The sequence below is a fragment of the Symphalangus syndactylus genome, chromosome 11, assembly GCF_028878055.3.
Source record: "Symphalangus syndactylus isolate Jambi chromosome 11, NHGRI_mSymSyn1-v2.1_pri, whole genome shotgun sequence".
Lineage (NCBI taxonomy): Eukaryota > Metazoa > Chordata > Mammalia > Primates > Hylobatidae > Symphalangus > Symphalangus syndactylus.
In genome coordinates this window covers 81907568-81932633 of record NC_072433.2, presented here as the reverse complement: position 1 = coordinate 81932633, position 25066 = coordinate 81907568, and the positions used below count along the sequence as shown (strand labels likewise).

Here is a 25066-nt window from a genome sequence, read left to right as displayed (position 1 = left end):
AAGCTTTCTTTAAATGGTGAAAACCCTACTTTAGGGTAATATAATCAAGATACACATAAGGAAAATACTAATAAATAAAAGCTATACTATTGGTTTCCCAAAATGCAATGTTTTTGAACATCAGTGGAAATTGTGGATGCTTATGAAATCTTCAGAGTTCTGAATTTTGATTATGAAAAGTAACTACATTTGATCATCCTTTCAATGACTTTCACGTGATCCATGCTTTATGCTTTAGGGAAGCAAGAAAATGTTAGGTTATATAATTCAATTTTACTTAATAACGCATAATAAAATCTGGATTTAGAAAACAGAATAGGGGTTTATTTGCAGTACTGAAGGTTAGCTGTCTTTACAATAAAACTGACTTAAACATTCAAGTATTTGAACATCCTAGTTCCTTTAAATTAAGAATACTCAAGAGTTACCCGGTGGCTCACGCCTATAATCCCAGCACTTTGGGAGGCCGAGGCGGGCAGATCACCTGAGGTCAGGAGTTCGAGACCAGCCTGGACAACATGGTGAAACCCTGTCTCTATTAAAAATACAAAACATTAGTCGGGCGTGGTGTCGGGCACCTGTAATCCCAGCTACTCGGGAGGCTGAGATAGGAGAATTGCTTGAACCTGGGAGCCGGAGGTTGCAGTGAGCCGATATGGCGCCACTGCACTCCAGTCTGGGCAACAGAGCAAGGCTCTGTCAAAGAAAGAAAGAAAGCAAAGGAAGGAAGTAAAGGAAACAAAAGAAAAGAAAGAAATTTACTTTTATATAAATTCACCTCATACTAGCAACTTATGTATTGAACACCTGCAATATACGTAATCAAACTTTCCAATAATGAGAACATCTTGCACATCCACAGATACTTCCAAGAACAACGGAGTAACATAAACCAAAAAGTCCACAAGGTGCATTGTCTGTCACACATAAATTGTAAATTCAGTTCAAATGTTCATTCCCAATATTTCAACAACAACAAAAAAATTTTTTAATAAAGTCATTCATCAAAAAAGAGGCTGGCGCCTCCAAAATCTAGCTCCATCTAACTCCTGAGTCAAATAATGATATGAAGTACCCGAGACGGACCAATTTTTTTGTCAATAATTAATCTGTGTTTTTGGAAGTGGAAGAAATCTTAAAATAGCCACTTAGTCTTGTTTCCAGCCTTCAGGCAGCTGAAATACAATCCCCAGGAATACAGACCCTCCCTTCAGGGAAACGTGTAGGTGTGTATGTTTGTGTTTAAAGGCCTACAGCAGTTAGAGATAGGATCACTGCCGTTTTAGCATTTTTTTTTTTTTTAAATCTACTAGAGAGGAAAGAATGACACAATTTTCTTCGTCACGGGAAAGTGGGCCTGGGGTATCCCAGCCACCTTCGCAAACGCTAAATTATGGAAAGCAGCCAAAACTCTGGTATCAGGATGAGGCGTCCCCCATGGGTTCTATGGAAACGAGAGACGCGGGGGGCCTAGCGCCTTCCAGGCGGCGGGCCGAGCTGCAGAGCTGCGCAAGCAGGAAGAGGGGAAGCGGCTCAGCCCAGTACTGCAGAAGGGCGCTCGGAGGCAGTCCCCGCAGCGGCACGGGCGAAGCGTCGCGGGGTCTGCAGCTGCAGCCCACCAACTCCGGCGCCGAGCGCGAAGTCAGGAGAGCTGGAACGAACTGCAGCTGGAGAAAGCGCGAGAGCCAGACACCGCTGCCGCTCACCCTAGCCGCTTCCTTCCTAGCCTCACAGCCGGGAGGCAGAAACTTCGGAGGTACGGCCCGGGGAAGAAACATCCCCATAGAGACAAAATACACTGTGTCTTCCTAGCTAAGCCCCTTTACCTTCCCGGCCGAAGTGCCTGGGATGCTTCCTTCGGTGGCGGCGGCGGCAGGGGCGACGACTGCCGCTGCAACACTCAACTGCTTCACTAATCCGGGCTCTGGGAAATAATTTCCCGCCGCGCGCTAGGCAGCCCCGGAAGCGATAATACCATTTCCGGGTGGTTGTCAGTGACGCTCCGGAGCCGTCACCAGGGTGGTAATACTTGGTGCAGAGCTTGAGTCTGGCCAGCTCGTCAGGCTCCTGCTAGATCAGCACCAGAGGTGGAAGACTGGTAAGTGATTTTACTGGGTTTTCTCCTGCGCCTGATATTAATGGCCGGCCGGGGCTCTGTGCAGCATTTTGGCCAGCCCGAGAAGTAAGTGGGCGAGGGTGGAACCAGAAGGAGTCCCCAGCCAACGCCGTGGCGCTTGACACCCAGTGCAGCTGGAGAAGGCCCTGGGATCCCGGCTTACCGTCTTATCCACTCGCAAAATCTGCCTCCGACTTGGAACTCGACCTCGGGTCACCAAGTGTCCCTGGGCGAGGCCGAAGACACCGTGTACCCTGACTCGGCGTTGCGCCGAGTTTCTCTGCCAATGATCAACGAGTTTCCTATCTCCCATTGGCAGCGTTTGGCCACTCTCGATTCCTGAGTACTGTTTCCGTAGTTCTGGGGTGCCGTGCCTGGAAGGCAGGAGGTTGGCTGAAGAAGACATCTTTTACAAACATTTAGGAAGTGAGTTGGGGAGGTTCCTTCCTGATTTAGAATTAATTGAAGGTTCCTCCCGCCATTTGAATTGGATGAGAAGAACGGTTTGTTTTCCTGGCTGAGATATAAGAGAACAAGCTTGTAATTTCATGCTTGGGCATTAGATGCATTTTTGGAGTAGGTGTGCTTTCAGAAAGGAATGCTTGCGTTCTGCTCCAGGCTTTGTGGATAATGAAGGATTCAGGAGAATTTTGGATGGAGGTCTCAGGTAGCCAGAATAGTTGTAAAGAGAAATTGCTTCCGACAAAAGGATAATGTGAGGAAAGGTGCTCATTTAAGATTTGAAAAATGTGATGTAGTGAACCTTGGCGACTTCTCTTAAGTAATGCAATTTCTTAGGTAAGTAGTTTTCACTTGCCACCTTATATTTAAATAACTACCTCCCCACCAACCCCCGTAAAAAGCAGCTGACTGTTATTTTTTCAAAACAGTCAGTTCCCGAAAGAGTTGTAGGTACTATTGCATTTTTCTTTATGGGTATGCTCCTCATACCCATAAAAACATTTTCTTTATCGGAGCATACCCATAAAGAAAAAAGCAATATGTTCAATTCAAGGCCCCTATTACACCAGGCCGGTGTCTTCTTACCTTTTGAGAGTAATGCAACAAACCATATTTAGGACAGCACATTGATTTTCTAGCCTTGTTGGTTAATAATTCAACAAACTGATAATCGCCCCATTAATCCCAATCTTGACATTTTGTTGAATCTTGTATTTTTTCTTTATTTCACCAGTTGAAAGTATTATAAATTACTTCAGGGATATTATGTATTACATCTGTACAGCAACTAGTTTTTAGAGGCAGTGATTTCTCTCTATTAATTGCTCTTGAATGTAGCCAATCATTAATACTTACCCCACGTAGATACTGTCTGCCAGGCACTTTATATTTATTATTTAATGTTTAATAAAAAAAGAAAATCACAAAAATTGTATTATTTCTATTTTGGAAAACATTTTATACTGAGACTCAAAGAGGTTGTGATTTTCCATAAATTATACAATTAAATGGCACAATTAAAATTTGAATCCAGTCTACCTGACTCTAAATTTTGGCTCTTTTTACTGTGCTCTATACCTTTATAAGTAAACATAACAGTATCATTATTTTCACTCCCAGGTAAAAATGGATAGATAGTATGTCACATTTAGAAATCAAGTGGATAGCAAAACTTGAGGATAAAAGGGACTTAAGGGATGTGTTCATCACCATAAGGTAATTTTGACATCTAAATAATGCAGTTTCTTTACTGCCTTTATCCTTGGCCAGTTTTATTATCCTAATTCAAACAAATGCCTATACTGTACATTGGCATAACACTTGGGGCAAATACAGAAGATCTGGAGACCATCAGCAAGCATATTGGTGAATGAGTCCAGAGTATCAGCTAACTATCCCTTTAGACAGCTTTTCACACGCACATTTGTATACATGTATATTTGTGTGTGCATATGTATGTGTGTAGGGAGAAAGAATGAGTAAATGAGCACAAATTCATAAAATTCAACTTTGTAATGATTTATAAGGAATTATTAGCAAAACTGTGCTGTTCTACTCACGTAACCCTCAAACAGATGGGGATTATCACATAGTTTTGGGAATATGCTTAATTAAACCTGCCCATCCCAATACCCAGTTCTATTTAGAGAAACAGAAATAGCCTAATTTTCAGAAAATTTACAAAAATTTAGTTGAAATGACCAATACTAGAAATGCCATAGAAGTTAATTCTCAAGAATATCCTGTTTTACAACTATGTAGGTGTAGCTAGCCTCAAATACTAATGTGTATTCGATTACATTGCATTGACTTGTAGGCAGATCCCGTGGGCAGATCTCAGGGATATTTTGCTATCAAATTTCAGTGCTTATGAAGGTTGGGATTATGTCTGTTTTATTCGTCATCTCAAACCCAGCATCTAGCACTGTGCCTGGCGTGTAATAGAAGCTCAATAAATAAGTCAGGAACCATGACTCATGACTGTAATCCCAATACTTTGGGAGGCTAAGGCAAGAGGATTTGAATCTAGATCCTCTAAATTTTGGCTCTTTTTACTGTGTTCTATACTTCTTTAATAAATAAACATAGGTCACAGTGAACTATGATCACACTACTGCACTCTAGCCTGCACAACAGTGTAAGACCCTGTCTCTAAAAAATAAAAAATAAACATTTTTTGAATGAATGATTCCTTTTTAAAATGTTATTTATCCACTGAGAAGTATTTGTACATTTTTTAAAGGATTTACCACATAAATATTTATTTTTACTCACCTTGACCCTGAAATACAGTGTCCACTCCACACTCATTCATAAAAGGCAATGTGCTGTCCTGCAAAGAAGACTGGACTGTGAGACAGGAGATGAGAGAATATCTAATATTTTTCTGTGTTTATTCTCTGCTATTCAGTGTTAAATTACTCCTTTCAGCACAATGGGTAAGTATTATTATCCTCCTTTTACAGATGCTAAAACTGAGGCAAAGATAAGCTTTGTAAATTGTCCTAGGTTACACATAGTCATTAAACACAGCTATGATTTGAATGAAGGCCTCTGATTCCAAAAGCGATAATCTTAACCCCTTTGCTAGCCTCCAGTTGAATTTTTAATCCTGGCTCAGCTGCTAAATGTGTGCAAAAGCTCTGGATATCATGTTTCTCATCTATAACATACAGGAGTTTGATGGATTATATTATCTGTAAGGTCCCTCCTACCTCAAAAATCCTCTGACTTTAGTTGACTCCTAAGTATTATCTGAATATAGCAGTTCTGGTGTGCAAGAAAACCCTCATCAGTTTTGATGTGTTTCATGTAAGCTTTTATATGTGTTCACGTCTTCCACGTTGGTGGACACACAATCATGTTTTTGCAATAGGAAGAATAGAGTTAAATCACAGCCATGTTTTTTTTGTTTTTTTTTTAACCAGCTATGACACGAATAAGTCACTGAACCTTTGTGAGCTTATGTTTTCGTATGTAAAATGGATCCATAGGATTGCTGTGAGTGTTAAGTGGGTTGACATATAAAGCCTCAAACATGTTGTCTGATACACAATTGCTGTTAAATAAATATTGATTATTTTTCTTGCTCAGTCTTGCAAGGATAAAAGATTAGTGGATATAAAAAATGCTTTATAAGGCCGGGCGCGGTGGCTCACGCTTGTAATCCCAGCACTTTGGGAGGCCGAGGCGGGCGGATCACGAGGTCAGGAGATCGAGACCACAGTGAAACCCCGTCTCTACTAAAAATACAAAAAATTAGCCGGGCGTGGTGGCGGGCGCCTGTAGTCCCAGCTACTCGGAGAGGCTGAGGCAGGAGAATGGCGTGAACCTGGGAGGCGGAGCTTGCAGTGAGCCAAGACTGCGCCACTGCGCTCCACCCTGGGCGACAGAGCGAGACTCCGACTCAAAAAAAAAAAAAAAAAAAATGCTTTATAAATTAGACAAAGGTGAAGAATATTTTCACTTAACAGTCTACTAGGAGAGAGAAAGTTATGTAAACAAATAATTATATGTGGGGCAATTTACATATATCATTGAACACAAAACATGGGAATGCAAAGAAAAGAGATTTTTTTTTTTTCCAGGAGGGCAGATGAGGAGACACCTCATAAAAAAGGTAATATTGAGTTTGTGCCATATAGGATGGTAAGGATTTTGGCAAGGGAACAAGAGGGACAAGTGTTCTACTGGAAGACGCAAAGGTGTCAGAAAACAGAAATAGTACCTAGGTCACTTTGGATATGTAAGATGGATGAAGGCTGGTAATAAAGCTAAGGTAAAAAGCTGAGTTTAGGACAAGCTGTAGATAACTGTGGGCAAGTTAAAGATGTTAAGCTTTTAACAATAAGCAATAATCTGTGTGTATAACTAGGATGGGGTGGTGGATGGAGTTGGCATTTGTTTTCTTTGTTATGGAAAAATGTCCGTTTGTTACAGAAATATTAGAGTGTACGAATATGCCAAAAAGGAAAGAGAAAGGAAGAGTGGTCCATGATCCCCACCACTCAGAAATAACTTATGATTTTTCTCTGTATTACAGATTTGCATATATGTGCTTTTAAAATAAAAATGAAATAATACTGTCTATATTGTCTTGTGACCTGCTTTTTTCAATGTGCTATACCATGAATTTTTCCATGTCAATAAATTTGCTTCTATAAAATAATATTTAGGGCCTGTATGCTATTCAATTTTATGAATATGTTATAACTTTTAAACTGACTTCTTTCTGTTAAGTAATAGTACAATAAAGGTTTTTTTAGTAAAATATTTAAACATATTCATATCTATTTTCTTATTACAAACTGTAGGAGAAATGGTGACCCAAAGGTTATGAACACATATAATACTTACATGTATTGCCATACTAATCAAATTTTTAATTTAAACTTGGTACAAAATTCATAAGGTATGAAAGGGTATATAATGAGGCATTAGCCTCCCTCTCACCTCGTTGTCCTCCTGACTCACAGCTAGCCCTTATAGCACCTTGTATGATTAGAAAAGGGCACCCCCTTCTGGAGGATCCATAACTCTTGGATATACACTGTGTAACTGATGCTACTTTTGTAAGGATTGGAAAAAGGCATCTTTTTCTCTGTGGCAACAGCCCTGCAGGGACACATGGCTGGGCCACCGAAGTATGGGTTGGATTCAGCCCCCACTCACCTCCCTAGATTGAGTACTTTTATGACAGGTACTGCACCTGGCCTTTTTAACTATTTACTTTCTAAAAGCCAACACTAAACCCAAATGCAGACTTTGTTAAAATACAGAAGACAAGATTGGCCGGTGCAGTGGCTCATGCCTGTAACCCCAGCACTTTGGGAGGCCAATGTGGGCGGATCTCTTGAGACAAGGAGTCCGAGACCAGACTGACCTACATGGTAAAACACCATTTCTACCAAAAAAATACAAAAATTAGCTGGGTATGGTAGTGGGCACCTGTAATCCCAGCTACTCCTGGAGTCCAAGGCAAGAGAATCACTTGAACCCGGGTGGCAGATGTTGCAGTGAACTGAGATCACGTCACTGCACTCCAGGCTGGGTGACAGAGTGAAAGATTCTCTCTCAAAAAAATACAGAGGACAAGGTCAAACTTTAGTGCATCCCTTGAAATACATACATCCCATATAAAAAGTTTTAACAACTATAAAAGTTCAAAATGAGACAATGTCATTTTGACTAATTAGGCAATGCAGTATAATGTAAACAACTGAATTCAGAGAGGACCTGGAGTTGAGCTTGAACTCATGAACATATAATGATAGCCTTGAGGAAGTTACTTAAATTCTCTGAGTCACAATTTCTTCATCTGTAAAGTGGTAATACTATCAACTTTACTAGGATTAAATGTAATACTGTGTGTAAGTACACAAGCATCAGAAAAAAATTATTAAGATCTCTTGTTTTGTTTTTAATAAACTCACTGTTTTAAAATACGGTCTGTGGCTCTAACTATGAAGTCAAACAGACTTGGATTTGAATCCCAACTCTCACTAGTTGTGTGACAGTGTGAAAGTCACTTTTCCACTGTTTCATTATTTGTAAAATGGGAATTATTATGTCTTCATAGGCCTTTTGTGAAGATTAAATAAAATAATGGATGCATAGAGTTTAATATGGTGCCTGGTGTAGTAAGGCACTTTATTTGTTCAAATTCCCCAAAAAGCAGATGCCAAGAGGGGATAAGATGTACAAGATATTTATTGGGGAAACTGCTTGTGAAGAATAAAGGAGAGAGCGAGAGTAGGAAAGAAATGCCTTCAGGCCTCAATGCACGTCTGACAGCCTAAAAAGAAAAGGAAGGAAGAAAGAAGAGTTGAGTAAGAATATCAAAGTGCTGCACTCTTCTAAGAAAGCTTCAATTAGGCCAGTGCAGAGTCCAAAAGCCAAAGTCATGTATTAGAGGAATCCCATGTTGCCATGGTATTCAATGTCAGGTATTAGTAAAAATGATCAACAGTTGTCATCTGCTAAAACTTACAAATACATTTGAATTTCAAATCTTGAATTTTACTCCCTGTCCCACCCTCTCCTGCCCTCAAGAAAAGTACAATCCCTACTGCCAGACATTGGTACTAACATTTGACTCATATGTTCTTACACTATCTTCTTATATTTTATAATACAGTTTTATTAGCCAGAACAGTTAGGAATCAAAACATCTGTTCCCAATAACAGTTTAGAAATGCAAACATTAGCTAAGCAACTGATTTTTGGCATCATGTGGTTAAACACACTATTGTCTAAATTTCTAAATTCATGTAGCCTATAAATATAGTGTAAATCTTTTTTTTGTTTGTTTTTTTCTGAGACGGTCTCACTGTGTTACCCATCCTGGAATACAGTGGTTCATCACAGCTCACTGCAACCTTGAATTCCTGGGCACAAGGGATCCTCCCACCTCGGCCTCCCAAGTAGCTGGGGCTACAGGTGTGCACCACTATGTAAAAAAATTTTTTAATTTTTTTGTGGAGACAGGGTCTCACTGTGTTGCCCAACCTGGTCTCGAACTCCTGTACTGAAGCAATCCTCCTGCCTTGGCCTCCCAAAGTGCTGGGATTACAGGCATGAGGCACCATGCCCAGCCTCGTGCCTGTAATCTCAGCACTTTGGGATCCATGGTTAGAATATTAGACTAAAACTTGAATGTCTATTTGCATCTTTGCCAAAGATACCTCTGTAGCCACAAAGGTAAAAATTTAGTTTCATAGGATCCTTCCCCCTAGCCCCCACCGCCTTTTTGTCATTTTTAATAAATAAACGTAGAGATCCATAATTTTAGTGCTTTTCAAATGGCAGGTTATAAGCCATCAATTTGGTGAGTCGTAGCCTGTATTTTTGTTTCAGATACATGTGGTTTCAGGATTGGGGATATAAAATGTATTTGTTATTGGGAAACAGCTGAATTTGAAAACAACTGATTTAGATTAACTATCATACACGAGGAAATGAAGATTAAAGAGGCGATTTAACATAATGGATAACTCAGGAAACATGTGACTTGAACCAGAGGCTAGGTCTTAAGAATCTAAATTTAGGGCTTTTTCTTTTTATCATGCTTCCTGGAAAAGGCTTCTTGTTTGTGCTACTTAGTAGGGCATACAGTTATTACAGTTGGGTGATATGATGGTGGTTTTCTGTTACTTTTGCTATTTGTTTGCTAAGATTTACTCAAAAGACACTTCCCTTACTTTAGCCATGAGGTATCAGGGAGGTTGTACAGCTGCAGTTGTTTCTAGCAACCAGCAGTCACGCCACACCACCAGTTTACTGTCCATTTTCCTCCCAGGGAGCACAGCTAATTCAACACTTTAAGGAGTTAAACTGAGCAGTGATAGGAACTCATTTTGAAGAGCGTTATACTGATGAGGTCTGAATTTTTGTAATATAGATGAATATTTTGTGCTTCATTGTGTCATGACTTTTTTTTTTTATGCTTTTTTTTGTTGTTGTTGTTTTGTTTTTTTTTTTTTTGCAGATGGAGTCTTGCTCTGTCGCCCAGGCTGGAGTTCAGTGGAACGATCTCGGCTCACTTCAACCTCTGCCTCCTGGGTTCAAGCAATTCTCGTGTCTCAGCCTCCCGAGTAGCTGGGACTACAGGCACACACTCCATGCCCAGCTAATTTTTTTTGTATTTTAGTAGAGACAGGGTTTCACCGTGTTGCCCAGGCTGGTCTTGAACTCTGAGCTCAGGCAATCTGCCTGCCTCAGCCTCCCAAAGTGCTAGGATTACAGGTGTGAGCCACCATGCCCAGCCCTATGTCATGACTTTTCTTTTTTTTTTTTTGAGACAGTTTTGCTCTGTCACCTAGGCTGGAAGGCTGGAATGCAGTGGCGCAATCTCAGCTCACTGCAACCTCCGCCTCCCAGGTTCAAGCAATTCTCGTTGTCTCAGCCTCCCAAGTAGCTGGGATTACAGGCATGTGCCACCATGCCCAGCTAATTTTTGTATTTTTAGTAGAGACGGGGTTTCACCGTGTTGGCCAGGCTGGTCTCAAACTCCTGACCTCAAGTGATCCACTTGCCTTGGCCTCCCAAAGTGCTGGGATTACAGATGTGAGCCACCACACCCAGCCATCATGACATTTCTTTACCCGTCTTCCTTGACTTTTCAAACTTTAGCTCATCAAATATTTTCCATTTTAGAAATGCAAGTTTTGTGTATAATCACATAACAATGTATTCTTTTAAATTTTTTCAGATATATAATTCTTTCCTTCTCTAGCATATACTCATGCTAGCCATCAGAAATGCTCATGGCAGTTCAGTCTTCCAAGGTGATCCAGTCTGTCCTCTGCTGTTAAGAGGTTTCACTGGGAAGGAATTTAGGAGTGGGGCTGGTTGTAAATGGGAACCTTCTAGGCTCTGTTTCTATGTTGCTTTCTTTTCTTTCTTTTTTGAGATGGAATCTGGCTCTCTTGCCCAGGCTGGAGTGCAGTGGCACGATCTTGGCTGACTGCAACCTCCGCCTCCCAGGTTCAAGCGATTCTCCTGCCTTGGCCTTGCACTCCTGCCTCAGCCTCCCGTAGGCTCAGTTTATATGTTGCTTTCTGTACTCTGGTATCTTTTAGTGCTGCCAGTGCTTATTCTTTTGATTAACTTTACTTGGTAATTATCTTTCTAGGGCTTTCTCATTTGTCTAACTCAGCAGTTCTCAAACTTTTGGTCTCAGTAGTCTTTTATACTCTTAAAAATTACTGAAGTCCTCTTTTGTACTCTTAAAAATTACTGAAGACCTCAGAAAGTTATTTATGTAATTATATCTACTTATATTTTTTGTATTATAAATTAAAATGAAATATTTTTGAAAATAATGTTAACATAAACAGCTTTAAAAAAAGCTATATTTTTCAAAACAAAAATTTTAGTGGAAGAGTGGTATTGTTTTATATTTGCAATGTCTCTTCAATGTCTGGCTTAATAAAAGAGAGCTGAATTTCAGATCTGCTTCTGCATTCAGTCTTTGGTGATATATTGTTTTGGATGAAGTAATAAGCAAAATCCAACCTTACACATGTATGCAGTTGGAAAAGAAGGGAGTTATTTAAATGGCTTTTTCAGATAATTGTGAATATTCTTCTTTGATCACCAAAATTTAACAAGTGGAATTTTATTAAAATTTAGTTGCAATGTAGAATCTGAAATCATATCAGTTTATTACTTTTAAAATCCCTTGGTCTATTTTGTACTTTGAATAAATCTTTTACAAGTACATTATTCTGTTACATAATATACCAGCCTTTTGGAAAATATTGATTCATTGAGGTATGCTGATTTCCCAAATCTTAATAGATTTCATTATACGTTAAAAAGTCCCATTAGTTAATATCACCAGTAGTCTCATCAGGAGACTCTTGTAGTATTGGAAAACTGTCCATCTGACAGTATACAAATTTTCCAAAATTCTAATTTTTGCTTGGAAAACTCAAATTTTATCATTGGCAACAAATACAATCTGATGTTTTCATTGAAGTTACAGCCCAATTTGATTAATTTTGAGAAAATATGTAGTGTATACAAAGGTTAATCAAAGTATTAATACTAATTTTTGGCCAGGTGCAGTGGCTTAGGCCTGTAATCCCAGTACTTTGGGAAGCAGAGATGGGTAGATCACTTGAGGTCAAGAATTCAAGAACAGCCTGGCCAACATGGTGAAACCCCATCTCTAAAAATATATATATATATGTATACACACACACAGATACATACACACACACACATACACACACACACACACAATTAGCCAGGTGTGGTGGCACACACCTGTAGTCCCAGTTACTTGGGAGGCTGAGATATGAGAATCACTTGAACTTGGGAGGTAGAGGTTGTAGTAAGCAGAGACTGCAACACTACTCCCTCCTGGGCAACAGAGTGAGACTCTGTCTCAATAAATAAATAAATAAATAAATAAATAAATAAAAATAAAAGTAGTTTTTACTTCCTATCAAAGGCATAAGCAAACCTGGCATTATTCCGAGTGTGTAACGGTGAAAAAAATACAATGAGTGCTGTGGTAGGCAGGATAATGGCCCCCATGAGATACCTACATCCTAATATGTAGAACCTGTGACTATGTTATGTTACATGGCCAAGGGGAATTAAGGTTACAAATGAAATTAAGGTTGCCAATTAGTTTACCTTAATATGGTGAGATTATCTTGGCTTATCTAAGTCGTCTCAATGTAATTACAAGGGTTCTCAAAAGTGGAAGAGGGAGGAGAAAAAGAAATCTGAATAATGCAGTGGGAAAAAGACTCAACCCACATAGCTAGCTAGAAAATGGAGGAAGTGGGCCACAAGTCAAGGAATGAGGGCAGCCTCTAAAGCTGGAACATGCAAAAGAAACAATGATTTATCCCCAAAATCTCCAAAAAGGAATGAAGCTCCACTCACTACTTGATCTTAGCTTTGTGAGATCTGTTTCAGACTTCTGACCTAGACAACTGTAAGATAATAATTTTGTGTTTTTATGCCGATAAATTTGTGGTGATTTATTATAGCAGCAATAGAAAGCTAATATAACTTCTTGGTTTTTGTTTGTTTGTTTGTTTGTTTAGAGACGGATACTTACTCTGTCGCCCAGGGTAGAAGGCAGTGGCATGATCTTGGCTCACTACAACCTCCATCTCCTGGGTTCAAGCTATTCTCCTGCCTCTGCCTCCTGAGTAGCTGGGATTATAGGTACCTGCCATCATGCCCAGCTAATTTTTATATTTTTAGTAGAGGCAAGGTTTCACCATGTTGGCCAGGCTGGTCTCGAACTCCTGACCTCAGGTGATCCACCTGCCTCGGCCTCCCAAAGTGCTGGGATTACAGGCATGAGCCACCACACCCGGCCTGATTTCCTAAAGTGTCACAGATTTTGCACTTTCAGTGCAAATGTCAATATAGCAAAAATGACATATAATGTTTTATTGTTATAAAAATAGTTTCGACCTTGCACACCACCTGAAAGAGTATCAGGACTCCTTCAGAAGTTTGTAGATTATACTTTGGGATCTCGTAAATAACTTCATACTTTCTTTGTGCCAGCCACTAGCCTGGGAAATGGGATACAAAAGTTAAGAAAGTATAGTCTTATTTTAAGAAGATTATATAGTCTAGTGGTTGAGAAAGTGATATGGTTTGGACATTTGTCCCCTCCTTCCAAATCTCATGTTGAAATGTGATCCCCAGTGTTGGAGGTGGGGACTATTGGGAGGTGTTTGGATCATGGTGGCAGGTCCTTCATGAATGACTTGGTGTCCTCCATGTGGTAATGAATTCACTTGAGAGCTGGTTGCTTAAAAGAGACTGGTAGCTCCTCCTCTTTCTTGACGCCTCTCTTGCATGTGATACGCAGGTTCCTGTTTTGCCCTCTGCCATGACTGTAAGCCTCCTGAGGCCTCACCAGAAGCGGGGCAGATGCTGGCACTGTGCTTGTACAGCCTGCAGAACAATGAGCCCCATTTTAATGGGTTTGTTTGTTTTTCTCTGGTAAATTTCTTTAAGTTCCTTTAGATGCTGAATATTAGATCTTTGTCAGATGCGTAGTTTCCAAATATTTTCTCCCATTCTGTAGGTTATGTATTTATTCTATTGATAATTTCTTTGTCGAAAATCACATAGTTGTAGATATGCAGCCTTATTTCTGATATGGGCTCCCTATTCTGTTCCATTGGTCTGTGTGCCTGTGTTTGTACCAATACCAAGTTGTTTTTGTTTTGGTCACTGTTGCCTTGTAGTGTAGTTTGAAGTTAGGTAACACCATTCCTCCAACTTTGTTCTTTTTGTTTAGGATTACCTTGGTTATTCAGGCTCTTTTTTAGTTCCATATAAGTTTTAAAATAATTTGTTCTAGTTCTGTGAAGAATGTCATTGGTGGTTTGATAGGAATAGCATTGAATCTATAAATTACTTTGGGCAATGTAGCCATTTTAATGATGTTGATTCTTTCTATCCATGAGCATGAGAGGTTTTTCCATTTGTTTGTGTTTTCTCTAATTTCTTTGAGGAGTGTTTTGTAATTCTCATTGTAGAGATCTTTCACCCCCTTGGTTAGCTGTATTTTTAGGTATTTTATTTTGTGACACTTGTGAATGGAATGGCCTTTCTGATTTGGCTCTCAATTTGGTTGTTGTTGGTATATAGGAATGCTAGTGATTTTTGTGCATTGATTTTGTATCCTGAAACTTTGCTGAAGTTGTTTATCAGCTGAAGGAGCCTTTGGGCTAAGACTATGGGGTTTTCTAGATATAGAATCATGTCATCCGTAAACAGATAGTTTGACTTCCTCTCTTCCTATTTGGATGCCTTTATTTCTTTCTCTTCTCTGATTGCTCTGGCTAGGACTTTTGATACTATGTTGAATGGAAGTGGCGAGAGAGGGCATCCTCATGCCAGTTTTCAAGGGGAAACTGCTTCCAGCTCTTGCCCATTCAGTATAATGTAGGCTGTGGGTTTGTCATAGATGGGTCTTATTATTTTGAGGTGTGTTCCTTCAATACCTTGTTTATTGAGAGTTTTTAACATGAAGGGATGTTGAATGTTATCAAAAGCCTTTTCTGCATATGTTGAGATAATAATGTGGATTTTGTCTTTAGATCTGTTTATTTGATGAATCACATTTATTGAGTTGAGTATGTTGAACCAACCTTGAATCCTGGGAATGAAGCCTACTTTATCATGTTTCATAAGCTTTTTGATGTGCTGTTAGATTCAGTTTGCAAGTATTTTTTTGATGATTTTTGCACTGATGTTCATCTAGAATATTGGCCTGAAGTTTTCTTTTTTTGCTGTGTCTCTGTCAGGTGTTGGTATCAGGATGATGCTGGCCTCATAGAATGAGTTAGGAAGGAGTACCTCCTTCTCAATTTTTTGAAATAGTTTTAGTAGAAGTGGTACCAGCTCTTGTTTGTACATCTGGTAGAATACACCTGTGAATCCATCTGGTTCTGGGCTTTTTTTGGTTGGTAAGCTATTTATTACTGCTTCAATTTCAGAACTTCTTATTGTTCTGTTCAGGGATTTAATTTTTTCCTGGGTCAGTCATGAGAGGATGTATGTGTCCAGGAATGTATCCATTTCTTCTAGATTTTCTAGTTCATGTACATAGAGGTGTTTATAATATTCTCTGAGGGTTGTTTTTATTTCTGTGTAGTCAGTGGTAATATCCCCCTTATTATTCCTGATTGTGTTTATTATTTCTGATTGTGTTTGTAATCTTCCCTCTTTTCTTCTTCATTAATCTGGCTAGCAGTCTATCTATTTTTTTAATTTTTTTGAAATCCAGCTCCTGGATTTGTTGATCTTTTAAATGGCTTTTCTTGTCTCTATCTCCTTCAGTTCAGCCCTTATTTTGGTTATTTCTTGTCTTCTGCTAGCTTTGGGATTTGTCTGCTTTAAGTTCTCTAGTTCTTTTAATTGTAATGTTAGCTTGTTAATTTGAGATCTTTCTAGCTTTTTGATGTAGGCATTTAGTGCTATAAATTTCCCTCTTAACACTGTCTTAGCTGTGTCCCAGAGATTCTAATACATTGTATCTTTGTTCTTAGTTTCAAAAAACTTTTTGATTTCTGCCTTTATTTCATTATTTACTCAAAAGTCATTCAGGAACATGTTACTCAATTTCCATGTAATTTTATCATTTTGAGTGTTGTTTGTTTGTTTGTTTGTTTGTTTGTTTGTTTTTGAGATAGAGTCTCACTCTGTCGCCCAGGCTGGAGTGCAGTGGTGCAATCTCAGCTCATTGCAACCTCCGCTTCCTGGGTTCAAGTGATTTTCCTGCCTTAGCCTACCAAGTGGCCGGGATTACAGGTGCCCATCACTATGCCCAGCTAATTTTCATATTTTTACTAGAGACAGAGTTTCACCATGTTGGCCAGGCTGATCTCAAACTCTCGATTCCTGACCTCAGGAGATCCACCCACCTAGGCCTCCCAAAGTGCTGGGATTACAGGCATGAAGCACCATGAGTGAATATTTTAATCATGAGTTCTAATTTGATTGTGCTGTGGTTTGAGAGACTGTTATGATTTCAATTTTTTTTTGCATTCGCTGAGGAGTGTTTTACTTCTGATTATGTGATCAATTTTAGAGTAAGTGCTATGTGGCAATGCGAAGAATGTATGATTCTGTTGTGTTTGAATGGAGAGTTCTGTAGATATCTATCGGGTTTATTTGATCCAGAGCTGAGTTCAGGTCCTAAATATCTTTGTTAATTTTCTGTCTTGTCATCTATCTAACATTGTCAGTGGGGTATTAAAGTCTCTCATTTATTATTGTGTAAGAGTCTAAGTCTCTTTGAAGGTCTCTAAGAACCTGCTTTATGAATCTGGGTGCTCCTTTGTTGGGTGCATATATATTCAGGGCATTTAGCTCTTCTTATTGAATTGAACCTTTTACCATTATGTAATGTCCTTCTTTGTCATTTTTTAATCTTTGTTGGTTTGAAGTCTCTTTTGTCAGAAACTAGGATTGCAACACCTGCTTTTTTCTGTTTTCCATTTGCTTTGTAAATTTCTCTCCATCCCTTTATTTTGACCCTATGTGTGTCATCACATGTGAGATGGGTTTCTTGCAGACAGCATACAATTGGGTCTTGGTTATTTATTCAGCTTGCCACTCTATGTCTTTTAATTGGGGAATTAATCCCATTTACATTTAAGGTTGATATTGTTATATGTGAATTTGATCCTGTCATCTTGATGCTAGCTGGTTATTTTGCATACTTCTTATGTGGTTGCTTCATACTGTCATTGGTCTGTGTACGTTAGTGTGTTTTTGTAATGTCTGGTAGTATTTTTTCCTTTTTACATTTAGTGCTTCCTTCAGTAGCTCTTGTAAGGCAGGTATGGTGGTACCAAATTTCCTCAGCATTTGCTTGTCTGAAAATGATCTTATTTCTCCTTCACTTATGAAGCTTAGTTTGGCCAGATATAAAATTCTGGGTTGGAATTGTTTTTCTTTAAGAATGCTAAATACTGGCCCCCAGTATCTTCTGGCTTGCAGAGTTTCTTCTAAGAGGTTCACTATTAGTTTCATGGGCTTCCCTTTATAAGTGACTTTTCTCTCATGCTGCCTATATTAGTCAGTTCTCACGCTGCTATAAGGACATACCCGAGGCCGGGTACAGTGGCTCACACCTGTAATCCCAGCACTTTGGGAAGCTGAGGCAGGTAGATCATGAGGTCAGGAGTTCAAGACCAGCCCGGCCAAGATGATGAAACCCCATCTCTACTAAAATTACAAAAATTAGTCTGATGCAATGGCAGGCACCTATAATCCCAGCTACTTGGGAGGCTGAGGTGGGAGAATCGCTTGAACCCGGGTGGCAGAGGTTGCAGTGAGCTGAGATCATGCCACTGCACTCCAGCCTGGGCAACAGAGTGAGACTGTCACAAAAAAAGAAAAAAAAAAGGCATACCCGAGACTGGGCAATTTACAAAGGAAGGAGGTTTAATTGACTCACAGTTCCTCAAGAAACTTACACTCATGGTAGAAGGTGAAGCAAACACTTCCTTTTTCACAAGGCAGCAGGAGAGAGAAGAATGGAAGGTGAAGCAAACACTTCCTTTTACACAAGGCAGCAGGAGAGAGAAGAATGAGAGCCAAGCGAAGAGGGAAGCCCCGTATAAAACCATCAGATCTTGTGAAAACTCACTCACTATCATGAGAACAGCATGAGGGTAAGCACTCCCTTGATTCAATTACTTCCCAGAGGGATCCTCTCACAACACGTTGGGATTATGAGAACTACAATTCAAGATGAGATTTGGATGGGGACACAGCCAAACTATATCACTGCCCTTAACAACTTTTCTTCCATTTCCACCTTGAAGAACCTGATGATTATGTGTCTTGGGGAAGATCTTCTCATGGAATATCTTTTTTTTTTTTTCTGAGACAGAGTCTTGCTGAGTTGCCCAGGCTGGAGTGCAGTGGCACGACCTCGGCTCACTGCAAGCTCCGCCTCCCAGGTTCATGGCATTCTCCTGCCTCAGTCTCCCGAGTAGCTGGGACTATAGGTGCCTGCTACCACACCTGGCTAATTTTTTTTTGTATTTTTAGTAGAGATGGGGTTTCACCATGTTAGCCAGGATAGTCTTGATCTCCTGACCTCATGATCCGCCTGCCTTGGCTTCCCAAAGTGCTGGGATTATAGGCGTGAGCCACCTCGCCCAGCCTTCTCATGGAATATCTTACCGGGGTTCTCTGCATTTTCTGAATTTGAATGTTGGCCTATCTAGCAAGGTTGTGGAAGTTCTCATGGATGATATCCTGAAATATGTTTTCCAAATTGGTTCCATTCACCTCAGTTCTTTCAGGTACACCAGTCAGTCATAGATTTGATCTTTTTACATAACCCCATATTTCTCAGAAATTTTGTTCATTCTTTTTTATTCTTTTTTCTCTATTCTTGTCTACCTGTCCTCTTTCAGAAAGACAGTTTTCAAGTTCTGAGATTCTTTCCTCCTCTTGGAGTATTCTGCTATTAATACTTGCAATTGCATTATGAAATTCTTGTATGGTGTTTTTCAGTTCTATTCGGTCAGTTATATCCTCTATCCTGGATATTTTGTCAGCTTCTGCAATGTTTTATTCTGATTTTTAGCTTTCTTGCATTGATTTAGGATGTGCTCCTTTAGCTAAGTGGTTTGTTTTTATCCACATTCTGAGGTCTACTTCTGTTCAGCCATATCAGCCTCAGCCCCTTTCCAAAACCTTGCTGGAAAGGTGATGTGGTCATTTGAAGGAGAGAATGCACTCTGGCTTTTTTTGAGTTTTCAGCATTCTTGCACTGATTCTCATCTTTGTGGGCTTTATCTACCTTTAATCTTTGAGGTTGCTGACCTTTTGATAGGGTTTGGGGTTTTTTCGTTGTTGCTGTTTTCTTTTTTAAGAGACCACTTTTCCACAGGGCTGCTGCAGTTTGCTGGGCATCTGCTCCAGTCCCTAGTTGCCTCAGATTTTCCAGTTATCTGGAGGTATCACCAGTGAAGGCTGTGAAATAGTAAAGATGGCAGCCTGCCCCTACCCCTGGGAGCTTTGTTCCAAGGGGTACAGACCTGTTATCGGCCCAAATGTACATGTAGGAAGTAATTGGAGACCCTAGTTGGGGTCATACGGCCAGGAGGAACAGGATCATGGGGATCTGCTCTGCTTTAGTAGAGCAGCCATGCTGTGCTGGGGTACTCTTTCTACCCCCACATCAGGTTGGGCTTTCCAAAGCCTAGAGGCTGGAATAGCTAAGTTGCTGGAACACCTAAGTTGCTGAAACAGCAAAGATGGCGGCCGACCCCTCCCTGTGGGAACTCTTTCCCAGAAGGTTTTCAAACCTCTGTGGGCTATTGAATGTCAGTGGGAGTGGCTGGAGGCCCCCAGTTAGGAAGTCCCATCCAGTGAGGAGAAACAGATTGGGGACCCACTTAAGGAAGCAATCTGGTCATGCTTTTGTAGAGTAGCTATACAGTGCTGTGGTACTACTTCCACTCCCAGGTAGTTTGGACTCTTTTAAGCCCGCAGACTGGAATGGCTGAGTTGTCCAAGCAGCCTCAAGTATTCCTTTATAGAAATGTAAACAGATTAACACAGAGAGGTAAGTGAATCAGTGATGGCAGACAGCACAGAGTGACATAATCTAACAGAGGCATAATCAAGTTATGGTGGTAATACTAAATATATATTGGAGAAAGAAAGAGACATAATCCTTCTCTTTATGTGTTTTCAGTTTACTGAGATGACAAAAATGATTATAAAATACATTAAGGTATTAAGGAAATATAAGGAATATATATATACACATAAGGAAATATGTAAGGAAATATAAGGAACATAATATATATAAGGAAATATAAATATAATAAGGAAATATAAGGAATATATATATAAGGAACTATATAAGGAAATATAAGAAATATAATATGCTATTAAGGAAATATCCCCACTGATGGGGCAGGGAAGAAATGTTTATAATTCCATCAGCTGTGTATGAGGGTTTCAGTTTCTCCACATTCTCCCATCACTTGTTATTTTTGTCTTTTGATTATAGACATTCTAGTGAGTTGTGAAGTGGCAATACTTCCCCAAATTAATCTACAGAATTAATGCAATTCCTGTAAAAAAAAAAAACCCAGCTGATATCTCATGTGATCTCAATTTGCATTTCTCTAATGATGTTAAACATTTTTTCATGTACTTATTGGCCATTTGTATGTCTTCTTTGGAGAAATATATATTCAAATTCTTAGCCACTTTAAAATTGAGTTATTTATCTTTGTATTGTTCAGTTGTACTAGTCCCCCCCTTTTTTTGGGGGGGGGACAACACATGACAGTATTGATCTTAATTTTGAGTTTCATAGTAAACTTGCTAAAACCTAAATCAGATTACATTCCTCTGAGCTCCAAAACCTCTGTGGCATTCCATTGCCTCCTGCTGGGGTGGAGAATGCTGTGAAGATTTTGTACTAGTTCTTTATGTATTCTGGGATACATGATTTGCATATGTTTTCTCCCATTCCATAGGTTGTCTTTTCACTTTATGGATAATCTTTGAAACACAGCAGTTTTGAATTTTAATGCAGTCCAATTTATCAATTTTTTTCTTTTGTTGATTCTGCTTTTCGTATTACATTAAACCATTGCCTACTCCAGTGTCAAGAAGATTTCCACCTACGATTTGTTCTAAGAATTTTTGCATTTTAGTTCTTTTTTTTTTTTTTTTTTTTTTTTTTTGAGACGGAGTCTCGCTCTGTCGCCCAGGCTGGAGTGCAGTGGCGCAATCTCGGCTCACTGCAAGCTCCGCCTCCCGGGTTCACGCCATTCTCCTGCCCCAGCCTTTCCGAGTAGCTGGGACTACAGTCCTTATATTTAAGTTGTTGATCAATTTTGAGTTTTTTTTTAATATCTTGTGAGGAAAGAGTCCAAGTATAATTCTTTGTATGTTGATATTTAGTGTCTCGGCAACATTTTTTGAGAAGACTAATATTTCCCCCGTTAACTTTTCATGGAACCCTCATCAAAAATCAGTTGAAATACAAGAAACTCCACAGCAAAAAATAAAAAAAAAAAAAACCCAAATAATCAGATTTTAAAATAGGCATGGGATCTGAATAGGCATTTCTCAAAAGAAGTTATACAAATGCCCAATAAGTATATGAAAACATGCTCAACACCACTAGTCACCAGGGAAATGCAAATCAAAATCACAATGAGGTATCCTCTAATCCCAGTTAGGATGGCTATTAATTAAAAAGACAAAAAATACCAAATGCTATCAAAGATGCACAGAAAAGGGAACTCTTACATACTGTTGGTGGAAATACGAGTTAGTATAGTCATTATAGAAAACAGTATTCAGCTTTCTAAAAAGGAAAACTGAAAATAGAACTACCATATGATCCAGCTGTCCCTCTACTGAGTATTCATCTAAAGGAAAGGAAATCAGTATATTGATGAAATACCTTCACCCCCATGTTTATTGCAGCACTATTCACAATAGCCAAGATATGAAATCAACCTAAACGTCTATCAGCAAATGAATGGATAAATAAAGTGTGATATACAGTCATGTGCCGCATAACGACATTTTGGTCAACTAAAGACCACAAATATGATAGTGGTCCCATATGATTATAATGGATCTGAAAAATTCCTTTTGCCCAGTAATGTCATAGCTCTCATAAGTAGTGTAATGCATTACTCGTGTTTGTGATGATTCTGGTGTACACAGACCTACCAGTTTTATAAAAATATAATTATGTACAATGCATAATAGTTGATAATGATAATAAATGACTGTTACTGGTTTATGTATTTACTATATATTTCATTATTATTTTAGCATATTCTTCTTCTACTTATTAAAAAAACTGTAACTGTAAAACAGTTAACAGCTTCCCTGTAAAACAGCTTCAAGCAAGTCCTTCAGGTAATATTCAGAAAAAAGCATTGTTATAGGATATTCCAGAAAAAAAGCATTGTTATACTCCTCTATGCTTGTTATTGCCCATGAAAACCTTCCAGGGAGACAAAATGTGGAGGTGGAAGTCGGTGATATTGATCATCCTGACCCTGTGTAGGCCTAGGCTAATGTGTGTGTGTGTTTCTTATTTTTTAACAAAATAGTTTCAAACATTATAAAAAGTCTTAAAATATTTTTAAAAAACTTATAGAATAAGGCTATAAAGGTAAATATTTTGTACATTGTGTTTTATGCTAAGTGTTATTACACAAAAGTAAAAAAATAATTTTAAGTTTACAAAGTAAAAATGTTACAGTAAGCTAAGGTTAATTTATTATTGACAAAAGAAAAATACTTTTTACAAATATAGTGTAGCCTAAGTGTACAGTGTTTAATAAAGTCTACAGTAGTGTTCAGTAATGTCCTAGGCCTTCACATTCACTCACCATTCACTGACTCACCCAAAGCAACTTCCAGTCCTGTAAGCTCCATGAATGATAAGTGCCATATACCAGTGTACCATTTTTTGTCTTTTATACTATATTTTTACCATACCTTTTCTATGTTTAGATACACAAATACTTACCATTGTGTTACAATTGCCTGCAATATTTAGTACAGTCACATGCTGTAACAGTTTGTAGCCCAGGAGCTATAAGCAATACCATTATAGCCTAGGTATATAGTAGGCTATACCATTGATGTTTGTGTAAGTACACTGTATGATGTTCACACAATGAAAAAATTGCCTAATGATGCACTTCTCAGAATGTATCACCATCTTTAAGTGACACATGACTATATACAGAATGGGATGTGGTTGTCTTGGATATCAGGGTAGTAATGTCATTGTAGAATGTCTTGGAAAGATTTCTTTCCTTTGTTTCCTGAAAGAGCTATTAATTACTTTCAAACACTTTTATGCATCATATGAAATGTGTAATATTGTGTTTTTTCTTTAATTCAGTAAAATATATTTTCTTACACTGCTGTCACTTTTTTTGGTGCATTGGTTATTTAGGAGTGTGTTCTTTAACTTCCAGATATTGAGAGTTTTCCCAGATTTCTTTCTGCTATTGATTTCTAATTTAATTCATTTGTGCTGATAAAACATATGTTTTATGATTTTATTCTTTTAAAATTTATTGAGACTTGTTTATGACCTAGGTACGTGGTCTATTTTGGATAATGTTCTTGATGGTTGCCCAAAAATGTGTATTCTCAGCCAGCATCATACTGAATGGCCAAAAGCCAGGAGCATTCCCTTTAAAAACTGGCACAAGAAAAGGATGCCCTCTCTCACCACTCCTGTTCAACATAGTATTGGAAGCCCTGGACAGAGCAATAAGGCAAGAGAAAGAAAGAAACAGCATCCAAATAGGAACAGAGGAAGTCTTACTATCCCTGTTTGCAGATGACATGATTTTATATGTAGGAAACGACATAGTCTCAGCCTAAACGCTCCTTTAGATGATAAAATAACTTCAGCAAAGTTTCAGGATACAAAATCAACATATAAAAATTACTAGCATTCCTATATACCAACAGCAACCAAGCATGGTGCCAAATCAGGAACACAATCCCATTCACAATTGCCACAAAAATAATAAAATACCTAGGAAGACAACTAACCAGGGAGGTGAAAGATCTCTACAATGACAATTACAAAACACTGATGAAGAAAATCAGAGATGACACAAATAAATGGAAAAACATTCCATGCTCATGGATTGATAGACTCAATATCATTAAAATAGTCATATTGCCCAAAGCAATTTACAGATTTAATGCTATTGCTATCAAACTACCAATGACATTCTTCAGAGACTAGAAAAAAACTATTTTAAAATTCCTATGGAACAAAAGGAGCCTAAATAGCCAAGGCAACCCTTAGCAGAAAGAACAAAGCCAGAGGCATCAAGTTAGTCGGTTTTAAACTACTACAGGGCTACAGTAACCAAAACATCATGTTACACTATAAAAACAGACACATAGACCAATGGAAAAGGATAGAGAGCCCAGAAATAAGGCCACACACCTACAACCATCTGATCTTTGTCAAAGTTGACAAAAACAAGCAATGGGGAAATGACCCCTATTCAATAAATGGTGCTGGGATAACTGGCTAGCCATATGCAGAAGTTTGAAGATGGACCCCTTACTTATGTGATGTTCAAAAATCAACTAAAATGGGTTAAAGACTTAAATGTAAAACCCAAAAAAAACTATAAAATCCCTGGGAGACAACCTAGAAAATACAGTTCTGGTCATAGGAAGTGGCAAAGATTTCATGACAAAGACGCCAAAAGCAATTGCAAAAAAAAAAAAAAGCAAAAATTGACAAATAGTACCTAATTAAACTTAAGAGCTTCTGCACAGCAAAAGAAACCATCAACAGAGTAAAAAGACAACCTACAGAGTGGGAGAATATATTTGCAAACTATACATCTGGCAATAAAGTCCAGGCTGAGGTATTCTCAGATGGAGATGAGGAAATTGTTGGGAACTAGAGCAATGATAACTCTTGTTATACTTTAG

General features: G+C 38.7%; 2 protein-coding genes across 15 annotated transcripts in view; one reads left to right on the top strand and one right to left on the bottom strand.

Annotated features, from left to right (window-relative positions):
- Positions 1 to 1945, bottom strand: part of SLF1 (SMC5-SMC6 complex localization factor 1) — a 92710-nt gene extending 90765 nt beyond the window's left edge. For 11 of the 12 annotated variants that reach the window (XR_010114288.1, XR_010114289.1, XM_055233342.2 and 8 more), the window contains exon 1: positions 1827 to 1938. The gene's annotated coding sequence lies outside the window, so the exon portion shown is untranslated. Of the gene's footprint in view, positions 1 to 1826 lie in introns of all 12 variants that reach the window. The other variant, XM_063612290.1, reaches the window with a different exon arrangement.
- The window catches only part of KIAA0825 (KIAA0825 ortholog), a 474586-nt gene continuing 451404 nt past the window's right edge, over positions 1885 to 25066 (top strand). For 2 of the 3 annotated variants that reach the window (XM_055233339.2, XM_063612285.1), the window contains exon 1: positions 1885 to 2098. The gene's annotated coding sequence lies outside the window, so the exon portion shown is untranslated. Of the gene's footprint in view, positions 5017 to 22408; positions 22496 to 25066 lie in introns of all 3 variants that reach the window. The other variant, XM_063612284.1, reaches the window with a different exon arrangement.